Source organism: Onychostoma macrolepis, chromosome 18, assembly GCF_012432095.1.
Source record: "Onychostoma macrolepis isolate SWU-2019 chromosome 18, ASM1243209v1, whole genome shotgun sequence".
NCBI lineage: Eukaryota > Metazoa > Chordata > Actinopteri > Cypriniformes > Cyprinidae > Onychostoma > Onychostoma macrolepis.
The window spans coordinates 24,463,691-24,475,605 of NC_081172.1; the positions used below are offsets into that span (position 1 = coordinate 24,463,691).

At 38.8% G+C, this 11,915-nt stretch overlaps 1 long non-coding RNA gene across 1 annotated transcript; it reads left to right on the plus strand.

Annotated features, from left to right (window-relative positions):
* The first annotated feature begins 6,695 nt into the window (after positions 1-6,695).
* Positions 6,696-8,162, plus strand: LOC131524966 (uncharacterized). Its single transcript, XR_009267127.1, has 3 exons — positions 6,696-7,005; positions 7,337-7,401; positions 7,493-8,162. It is a non-coding gene; the product is annotated as an uncharacterized LOC131524966 (long non-coding RNA).
* Positions 8,163-11,915: the final 3,753 nt, after the last annotated feature.

Here is an 11,915-nt window from a genome sequence, read left to right on the forward strand (position 1 = left end):
CAAACACTCTGGCACGCTGGGTTTTGATGATGTGTATTAATGCTGCCATATCAAGCACGACCACAGAAGCTTCTTTGGCTGATGAAGAGGGGCCAGGACCTGAATGAATTAATGAATGAGTTTATTTCAACCAGCAGCAGCAGATCATACAAATGAACAGAAGATTTTAAATGAAGACTAGCCGATTGAAAAGGGTTACGGCAGAAGCAGAGCTTAAAGGTGCCGAACCTTTCTTAACCCTATCTAAGACAAACAGAAAATATGATATATACAGACCTGGCATTCCTGGTAAGCACCTAAGAATATCTGACTTGGTTCCTGATCGCAGCTTGCCTTGATCGGACAAAGATGGAGGCTCACGCTGATTCTCATGCTTGAAGAAGTCATCGATGTCCAAATCAGGACGGGCTCGTAGGGACATGAAGAGTTTGGTGACAAGAGCTGTATTTGCCTTGGCAGACCCCAACTTGCTGGCACCCTTCTTCAGATCCACGGGTGGCCTGTTCGTGAATGTGAACAAATTGGCCCTTGGAATGACATCAGATAGGGGCTTGGTGGCTTTTTCTATTCTGTCCCTTACAAACCCTGTGAACATGGCTTTACCGATGTTAGGAGCTTCCCTGAGGGAATTGGAGATCTCATGGTCAATGACCTCACCAGTGTCTAGGGTGATGAGCTCTGTACCCATTTCTTTGAAGGGATTGACTATTTTATCTTCCTTTGCAAGTTCGCATAGTTCTTTCAGATGATTGAGGAACTTCTTCTGTTCAGCAGCTGAAGACTCTGGATGTTCCAGACTTTCCTTCTCGCTTGAGGCAGAGAAACAGGCAACCTCAAACTCATCAATGGTCCGTAGCACTTCCGGTTTTGAGAGCTCGTTTATCTCCTTCTCCTCCTGCTGGGCATACAAACCCTTTGAACCACTGTCCTCCTTCAGAAACTTAATACTGTGTTCCTGGCTCTGATCAAGCGCCATAAGGGAGAATTTTTTATCTCCACGTTGGACCACAAACTTCCCCTCCATGAACGCCTCGTGGACTGCTGGATGGGTATCTGGCAGGTTTGCCATGTCCTTCAGGAATACTGGCATCCAGCGGGCATAATTTGTATGCCCAAAGGCAAATAACCACGGGCACAAATCTTCGAGGGCATTCAGGGTCAGTGGCCAATTCCCCACTCGCTGACCACGGATGAGGCGGCAGTTTATCATTAGGTAGTCTCGAACTGTTAGCCAGTAAGAGGTTGTTGGAGCATTATTCCTGAGTCGACACTCCCACATCTCCATGCTTTCATGAGGCCCATAGCCCTCTTGGCAGTAATCCTTATATGCCTGTATTTTTAGAACATGGAGCCAGGCAAGGGTAAGCTGGTAGGCATACCGTGTACGTTTGACATGCTTGCCGCTTAGTAGAGATGCTGCAACACCAGTATTGAAGATCTTTGCAAGGGCAAACATCCGGTCCCATCCAGAGCCAGCTAAAAGCTTACCTCCACACTCTTGGGACATCATCTCAATATGAAGGAAGCCCATGAAGCACACAATTTTTGATTCACCAACCTCGTCAGGGAACTTCCACTGGCAATTTTTCTGTAGCGTATACAGAGGGCAGTCAGCCACTATGACTGGAACCTGACCAGGATTCACGAACTCGGTTGCCTTCATGACCACAAGCATTGAGTGTTTCTGCATGGCCATAGATGAGGCCTTCTCATAAAAAACAGGGAAAACACCAACTGTGGCCCTTGGCCTGACATCTTCTTTGCGTTGGCCATGAGAGAAGAATCCAGAGTAGGTCACTGGTGTGTCTTGAAGTATTCCATCTTTTTCTATCAGGACCGTTTGGAGATGGTCTAGCCATGCTTCGTCAGGCACTCCTGCTCGAGTGTTCCCAGTGAAAGCTGGTCTGGCTGCTCCATCTGAAATTGATGAAAGCTTGATTTCCCCAGCATATTCAGCGATGTACGGCACAATGGCAAAGTCATTTGGAAGCTTGATAAAGGTGCCTTCAGAACCTTCAAGGGTTAGAGGAGGAGGGTCCACCCCCATGCTGTCATGAGTGAGATGGTTGGTTAGGGATATAGCAGTACCATGGAGCTCAAATCGACCAGACTCATCAATATTATCAACTCCACCAGTAGTGAAAACTCCCCGCTTCATGTTTGATGGAACAACAACTCCATCAACTGCAAACTGCCTTGACATGGCACGGGCAAGGGCCCCCCTGACATCCATGACTCGTTCATAAGATACTGATATGCCAAGTGCATGGAACTTCTTGATGATGCCTTTATTGCGATCATTTCCATGCAGTTTCAGTCCCACATAGAGCGGAAAGGGTGTCTCTCTCTCCTTCCTCTGATAGAGGGTGAGGGCTCGACTACTTTGCTTTGCAGCATTGCTGCATATCAACTGACTTATGGTGCAGGCGACTCTGACCCTGGCACTGATGGTGGCCTGATTCTCTTCATTCTGCTCAACAGAGCTTGAGCCTTGAATCAAAACATCTAGAAGGGTCTGAAGAGGTTTTGCAACTGGCTCACTTAGACAGGTTGATGTAAAGGATCCATTGAAAGGCATCTGTTGCAGAAGGATGTATTTGCGCAGCATAAGACCCACTTCAACTATTGTCTTTGCCTCATCTTCGGTCACTTGAAGGCAAGAGGTCTGAGCCACAGCTGCACCAACTATCTTCTTGTGGGATATGTAGACATCACGACCCTCTGATAAAGCAGACCACTCAGGCCCAAGCTTCTCTAGGAGGTGCTCTTTGAATCGTTTCTGGTGCACATATGTTCCACTCCAGTCTGAGCCCAGTTGCTCTAGACGACGATCGTGAAGTTTCCTCAAGTCAGCTAGCTTAAAGGTAGATTCATTATGCTGTACATATGCTACAAGCTGAGTTAGGGTTAGGGTTAGGGTATGTTTGAAATGTGGGTGAAAATGGGTTTATACACCTCTAGATAATCCTTACAAAGAATTTCAAATTATTTCTGAGACGAGAGTTAGTAAAAGTAAAAGCTAGTTTCCTATCACTAAAATATGTAAAATCACTGTACACTTACCTCACATATGGTCCTTGTAACATATTAAGTAGAAAAAGTGTAATTATACAACAATTAGACTAAAGGAAGTTGAGATATAACCTTTTCTCTTTTTGTCAGGGGCCAATTTGGATTTTATGGATAACTACCACTAGGGGGGCCACCACAACTTGTATCCATGGATTTTTGAAAACCTTAGGCCCATACCTAACACCCTGCCAAAAATCAAAAACTTTTCCAGAAGTGCCCAATCTTCATGATTTTTCACGTATTCCTTCCCAGCTATACATCTTTAGCCCGATTTGGACAGTAATTGTTTCTCATATGGACGTCTGTAAAAATAAATTTACATATCACCTCAGTGATAAAACTTATGGATTCTGATGGCGATTTTATTCACAGTGGAGGAGCGAGTTCTGTGATCCTGCGAACCCAGGAGCGCGCTGCTCTCGTGGCCAGTCACATGATAGTCTGCTGTAAATAAGATGAATTTTATTTACAAATTTATTCTTATTATTCTGTAAAATGTATTTAAAAATACTTATGTAAAATGTATTATTATTATTCCAAGCATATTTTATAATATATCCTATTTATTATTTGATTATTTAATTATCATGTTTAAAAATAGGAAAATAAACGCGCTATAGTTGTATAATTATACGCAATATAGTTATGTATATATGTTTATAATACACATTTTAAAATTGTATTGCATACCTGCTGCTGTCATAATAAAGACCCATTTCGAATGTTTGTTCTTTTAAATACTTTCCAGCATTTCGGAAATAAACACGTATGCAAATTACACCGAAGTACAACAGTTAGCCTACCGAATGGTGTTCGGGAGTGCTCAAAAAGGGTTTAAATACTGAATTTTGAATCGATTTCTTCTTGTAAAGTCAGAGATGTGGATTCAGATGGCAATTAAATTACCACACAACCTTGATGTTTGTCAAAAAACAGTAGGTAAGCCGGCGATTTTTACGGGGGAGGTGAGAGATAAACATCGACATTCTGGATTCGGATGTCTGAATAGGGCTTTTGTTTGTGAATAGTCAGGGATTAGAAAAAAGATTGAATATTGAAAAGAGATCACTAATTCAATGGTGAGCTAGTTAAACAGCTAGAATGAATATAGCCATCACAATACGGTGTCGATGAACACACATGAAGATGACGAAGATAAACAGTCTTTAATAAATCCACTGATAAGTAATCCACATAAAGGAAGGCTGGAGACAACTTTGATGAGACCTGACAAACTCAAAACTGAACAGATAGAACTTAAGTACACAGACAAATGAGAGACTAATGACTACATTAACTAGACACAGGTGAATTAATGTAATCAAGGGGAGACAGAAACTAGGTCACTGCTGAACTAATGCCTTTGCAGGTGTTTTGAGTTGATTAGCTGATTGGCATGTCACCATATTCTAATTTGTTGAGATAGTGAATTGGTGGGTTTTTGTAAAATGTGAAACAAAGACTTAAATTACTTCAGTCTGTGTGCATTGAATTTATTTAATACACGAGTTTCACAATTTGAGTTGAATTACTGAAATAAATGAACTTTTCCACGACATTCTAATTTATTGAGATGCACCTGTAGGGCAAGCTCAGGAGGTGCTTGTCTCTTTCAGAAGAAGAGTGTAGATTTTAAAAAGGTAAAAGCAGCCGTCTTGAGAGTGTATGAGTTAGTCCCCAAGGCTTATCGCCAACGATTTTGGGGTTATAAGAAACTTGAGAAACAAACGTATGTGGAGTTTGCTCGCGAAAAATAAATTTTTACAAGATGGTGTCAGTCTCAAAAAGCAGAAACTTCGAACCAGTTAAGAGAATTGATTCTTGTTGAAGAATTTAAAAACTGTGTACCAGCATCAGTGTCTACATGCCTGAATGAACAAAAGGGCCTTACCTTAGCTGATGCAGCTGTATTGGCTGACGAATTTGTTTTGACCCATAGTTTCTTTTCATAGTAAAGTGTCAAGTGATCTGGTCGAAATCGGTGGACATTTCCAGCGACGACATTGGGCACTGTTTCAGCTGTGGCTCCTGTGAGTCCTAACACTTCATCAGACAAGAAAGATAAGGTAGTCTGTTTTTATTGTCATAGAACAGGACATAAAATCTCTGAATGCACTGATTTAAAGAAAGCTGCTAAGCCAGTAGGATTAGTTGGGTTGAAGCCAATAAATGTAGGGGATAATGAAGCTCATGATCAGAGTTTTGAGGTAAAGAGAATGATGTCAGAGCATGTGGATGTAGATAAGAATTGTAGAGAGTATGCTCCATTTATCACCTCTGGTAATGTGAGTTTACCAGGACAGGAGGAAGAAGTCTCTGTAAAAATTCTTAGAGATATGGGAGCAGCCCAGTCTTTTCTGTTAGAGGGAGTACTTCCACTATCAGATCAAACTGAGACGGGAAAGGACGTATTGATTAGGGGCATAGAAATGACCTTTTCGAAAGTTCCTTTGCATAAAATACATCTTATCTCTGATCTTGTAGAGTTCGATCTTCTCTTCCTGTGCCAGGTGTGACTTTTATTATGGGCAATGATTTTACTCAAGGTAATGTATGGGGTACACACAAATCTGTGCCATCAACAGTGGTAGTTTCAACACCTGTGTGTGCAGATATCCTTGATGAATGTGGTCAAAAATTCCCTCATATGTTTCCTTCCTGTGCTGTCACCCGAGCCAGAGGAAAACAACTTAGAACAGGTACATGTGTAGGTGAGATTTTTTTCTGACAATGAGAATGATGGGGATGAGAGTATTTTGAGTCAGAAGGATGGTCAAATCGAGGATGAGTCTGTGAGTTTGACTTTAGCAGAAGATGTTTCAGATTTTTCTGATGCATTTATGGAGGAGTCTCTTTCACAGGAGAAAGTGGAGGACTTTTTGTCCCCCATTTTTAATGTTTCTTGAGAGACTTTAGTTCAAGAACAGTCAGCTAATGAAACTCTCAAACCTTAGTTTTCAATGATATGAAATGAGGATCATGAGACTAAGTTACCTTCTTGTTACTTTTTAAAAGAGGGATTGTTATTTAGGCGCTGGATTAGTAAATCTGAGCCCATCATTAAAGATTAAGTTCAACTAGAAAATTCCTGTGGCTCCTCTTCAACCTATTCCAGCTATGTCCATACCTTTTGATTATTTGCTGGTTGATTGTGTGGGTCCTCTTCCCAGATCACAGACTGGTCTCATGTATTGACCATTATGTGCTTATCCACTCTATTCAGTTGCATATCCTGTGAGGTTTATCACTACAAAATCTTGTAACTGATTTCATATCAAATTAGAGCCTTGACCAGTCTGAATAACTCTAGGAACACTGTTAGACATTTCTGTAATTTCCACAGTTATTTACTGTATATCACCCAGTGTAATACTGCAAATTCCCTTTACAGTAAATAACTGTAATACCCTTTGCATCATGGGAATTTTCTGTGACGTCAGACCCCACATACAGAGACTTACTGTATTTTTTTGAAATTGCTGTATACTGTAACGGTGTCTTTGGCGCCATTATACTGAGGTCGTTTTATTTTCCTCATTTCTTACATTTGGATTGACACGATTTGCCCTGCACTGTGTCTACAACGCCGCAACAGCTTGGGACTGACTACAGGATGTGTTACATCGCTTCTAATGATTGGAAAATCTGTTTGTACTTCGTGTCAGAAACAGCGTGAGCGTTTGGAGTACATCTGCATGTCAGAAATATACCGGGGCATCAGTTTACTGTCCGCATCCACTGCAGATAGTATATATAATGGGTTCTATATTGTTGTCTGTTCTCGAGTCGCGGCGCTCCGTGCCACTCGCGTCCGAGGAAGACACGTAAGCAGCGCGGTGGGGTTTTTTGCCAGGGCATGAACCCGCAAGAGTGGAAGAGCTCCGGAGAACATCTACGCTGTGTCTCGATGCACCTTACGAGAGAATAAGCAAGGTAAAAATGTGTACGTTTGTCTGTGTGTTTGTGTCAGATTCTTGCAGACCAGTTTAATCATTTACTTTTGTCAGCTTATTGAAATAAGTTACCGAATTAAAATTGTTTTTAACTAGCAACGCTTATCTTATATTAACATTAGGTTAACTAATGTGAAATTTAGTTCAGGTGTTGGTAGTTAATGTTGGCCAGTAGCCTATTGAGAAAATAAAATCATAGCTAGGTTAAACTAGTTTTATGGCTAGCTGCCTTTCTAGTTTTAGAATTAGTTTGTTATAGTTTTTAATGGAATATAAAATTTACTGCATTTTTTTGTATTTGTGTTTTAAAGGCAACTGCAATGAAGCATCAAGAAAGACATGAGCAGGCCAGCCACCTTGAGACTAATAATTTATGGTAAGAGAACAACTATGGTTTTGAGAGATTTGTGTGTTCTATATGAGGTTTGCCTTTTAAAAGTGTGTTATTTCTACTTCTTGTTTTTCAGAGAAGACATTTCTGTCAAAGTGGACGGTGAGCAAAGATGGTGGCCACGTTTTGGAGCAGCACCTGGGTTTTGCAGAGGGCTATGTATTTTTTGGCTGTTTGTCTTTTTCCCCATTATATTTCTGTTGCCTAAAGATTATTTGTGAGGATGAATCCAGAGGACACAACAAAATGCACTGCAAAATGTCCTAAGACAGGAGAAATGGTGAAGATGCACTGTTCCAGCATTGGAAAACAAAACATAGAGAAAAATCACTCACTACTCTTGACTGAAAAACGTTAATACAGTTGATTTAATAGGAATCAATCTATATAGTGTTTTATTTTTATATTGTTGATTAAATTTCTTGAATGCTCCTGCTAAATACACCTATTGTAACACTGTTATATTTATATATTATGTGTATTTGTAATGTGTATCTTTGTTCTCATTTTTTAATAACAAAGATAAAATAATGACAGATTTTTATCTTCGCCCACTTTGGCCTAAATATCCACCATTCTTTTTTAATATTTTTGTTATCTTGAAAGGTTTTGTCTTTATAATAGGGAAATTAGTTTGGCTGTAATGCTCAGACAACTTGCAAAATAGTAAAACCAACATGACAAAGAATCGTGATAAAATCGTGAATCGTAATTTTTCTTAAAAATATTGTGATATTATATTTTTGCCACCCCTACAAACACTCGATGGTGGTTTGAAGTGAGTTCTGAGTAAAAGTGTATTATGAATCTCATAAATTGTCTTATGAAGCATGGTGCTAATATTAGCTCTAATGCAGCTGCAGAACAGGTCCAATTCGTCTTCATAATGGATTTTGTCATAATACTTCACGTAAGGTCGCAAGAAAATGTTTTGTTGTATTTATTTAGAAATTCTTTTGATAATAGTTGGGTAAATGTGTATTGGGATTGAAGCGATGTGGCTTGGTAAACGTTTTATTGCCAGTATAAAGGCTGATAATGGCTGAATAAAAAACGAAAGAATAATTATAAAAGAATAGTAAGGATTATGTCTCATACATACCTGGCGGAAGTGTGAAAGGTTCTGTTTCCTTAAACTAGTTTGTCATGCATTTCTTTATTTCAACACAATTACAGGTAAATCCTAGTATTTTAAATTTGTGATTAATCATGATTAATCACAGTCAACGCGATAAAATTTTTTAATCGATTGAGAGCACTAAAATATACACTTTGGTTGTATAATGCATTTAAATTGAAACAAAATCTAATCTGACTTCAGTCTTAAATAACTTCTGTTAAATTGAGTTACAGTACATTAATGTGTTCATGTAAAAATTAATGTAGATAAATTACTGATGATTTTTGCGGTGCAATTGTAAAATGATGTTGATACAATTTTCTTCATTTAGGTGTAGAAAAAACGGTACCACCTAAAGCTTGCGACCAAGAAGCATATTGCAGCCCTACAACGCACCACCACGCAGACTGTAGGAGACCAGCCAGACCCTAGCCTTGTTCTGACTCCGACTGAAGAGCGCGTGGCTGCGCTCATCGGGTCTGCCTCAATCACGGGAATAAGTGTCAGAGGAGACACAGATGAACATGGTTTAAAATCTAATGCTGCTAATCTTGCATTTCAGTTTCATTTTTGTTTCACTTATTTATTGTCTTTCAGATCTGTCAAAGGCAAGTACCAGCGGTACTCAGCCCCCGCAAACCAGCCTGGAGCCTGCCACACAAAGCCAGGCAACCTCGAGCTGTGAACCAGTGCGCGTGTCTTCCACCCTCCAAACTGTTCCAAGACCACGACCCTGGGTTCTGATAGCTGAGGTCCAGGTAAACTTACCCATTTCTTGTAATTATATTGATTATTGTAGTTAAAATGTTAATGTTTCATTTTAATTGTGATAAATTATCTCAGAAGTTGCCTAAAATGTCCTGAAAGTATTTTTTTTTTACACCAAAGCACCTGTTCACTTTGTAATTTCAAACAATTAAATGATCATATAAATAGGCCTATTTAATAGAAAATAACTACTTTATTCATGTAATGAAAATAAAAAAAATCACATCAGTTAATTTTTACATTTGTTATACTAAACAAAACAAAAAAAAGTAAACTTTCTATTTGTCGTCATTCATTTCAGTTATCGAAAGGGTAAAGTGTACACGGACCTTCACCCTATGTCAAAACTTGCGTACACAAGCTCAGACCTGACTTGAGATTTGATCGTAGCCAACGCTCACGTCCATATTGATAAATTCCAAGTTTTGCGTTGAAACGACCGTATGCCCAATTTTCTGTCATATGTTCGTTTCGTAAATGAGGCCCAGGAGGTCTTAGTTTTAGTTTGTGTCCAGTTGATAGCTGCTGGCTAATAACACACCCCTGACCCCTATTTAAATCAATATAGGTTATGAAAAAAGCTGTACCTTCCACATGAACTCTCCAGCATTACCAAGATGAATGGCAACATCTGCTATACAGCTAACATGCTCCAGTTGCACTGTTTTCTGGGTAACCGATCACAAACAAATACAGGATGAGTCTGATGTGATAGTCACTCCACCTTATTATTACTTCAAAATAAAAACAATTAATTTTAGAGATAAACAAGATATCTCTTGATATCTCAAGATATATCTAGCCTTCAGTGAATTTTGTTTATTCATTGTATGTATAAATTTCCAGTGCATATTTAAAGTATTATATGAAGTTGTTTATTTACCATCTACTGCAGAACATAATATAACTCGATGTTCTGAATCCAAGATTGCATCAACACATATGGAACATTCAGGAGCATAAAAAAAACTTAACTTAGCTATTATAAAAGCAGTTATAATTTGACCACACTGAAAGCATTATTTAACTGAGAGAGATGTCTAATGTCACTAGGTGCCTCCAGAAGTTCACAAATATTTTTTTTTAAACAAACAGATCTTTTGTTTTTAATTAGTTTTTAATGAGTATTTTTAAAATGCATTTGGATTTAATTATGAAACATTTGTTAGTTCTAAAGGCATAGTGGAGGCGTAAGTTCAGTAAATTTGTTCTTTGGAGCAGACCTGATTGAAGCCCACATTCTGTAATCCTCTGAAAGCCAGTTTTCTGTTCTAACATCTGCTGTAGAACTAATGCTCATTAAAGTCACATTTGGGCGATAGATGCAATGATGTCATTAACACCCTGTTAGGGATGGTCAGAATTGTTTATTAGTGGTTAACTAACAACCTAAAGGAAAAGTTCACCAAAAAAAATCCAAACCTGCACGTCTTTTTTCTGTGGAACATAAAAGAAAATATTTTGAAGAATGCAAGGTCCAAACAACATTTGACCCCAATAACTTTAATTGTATTGACCAAAAAAAGAAGTGGGGAAAAAAAAAAAACATTCAAAGAAAACAAGAAATCTATACAGGTTTGGAATGTAAATGGAAAGTGAGTAAATGATGACAGAATTTCATTTTTGGGGTAAACTGTCCCTCCAAGATTGACTGGTTAGTTTAGTGTTGGTTGGTTGGTTGGTTGGTTGATTGATTGTTTTGAGATCGATCGATCGATTTTCTTTTTTCTGAGACTACTGAATTACTTATTCAGACAACCAACTTACCAGTTACAACAAATCTTACTATAAAGAGCTTCACTGTAGTAAGAGCATCACTTTAACCTACTGTTGCAACATTATAAATGCCTGGCTAAGCAGGACATGACATTTTGTGAAATGTCATGTCCTGTAACCCCCAAGCTAATACGTATTATACACTTGGAGTGCTGAGCTGCACTGAAATGCAATGAAAAGCAGCTCTTTAACCTCTTGTTGTAAAAAAGTGCAGAGTCTTGCACTTCTAACATTAAAACTACTTTCAGAGGTCTCGTTTCAGCTGAACCACCAGCTTTTATTAGTTTCCAGGGTGACACAGGCTCATTGTGTGTGTTGTGCCCCTGTCTCTTTATGGCACACATCAGTTGTAGACCCAGAGCTGAGTAGTTCATAATTAGATGTTGACTAAGAGTTAGAGGACACAGGTGTGCTGTTAAACTGCAGCAAGGTCTTAGCCTGCATAAAGACAGAATTGCTTTGAAAACTAAATATGTGATGGTGTTGGCAAGGTCATGTGACCAACTTGAGAGAAAAATGATGCATGCTATTTGAAATAAGCAATGACAAGCTTTAACATAAAGGCAACTGGACATCAGTAATCAACAAGCACCTGTTGACAACGATGCCAGCATCAGAAGTTAGTAGAATAGTTCAAAAATGTGTTTTTTTAATCCACCCTCAAGTTGTTCCAAACCTGGATGCTGTTGTGTGAATATCCCCTGATAACATGTGATAAACATACTGAAATCAGACTTGACATTGGCATATTATTTGAGTTCATTGCTGTAATAAGGGACACATAGAAATGTCAATATACATTATTCAAAGATGAACTTTCATGGTGAACAACAAA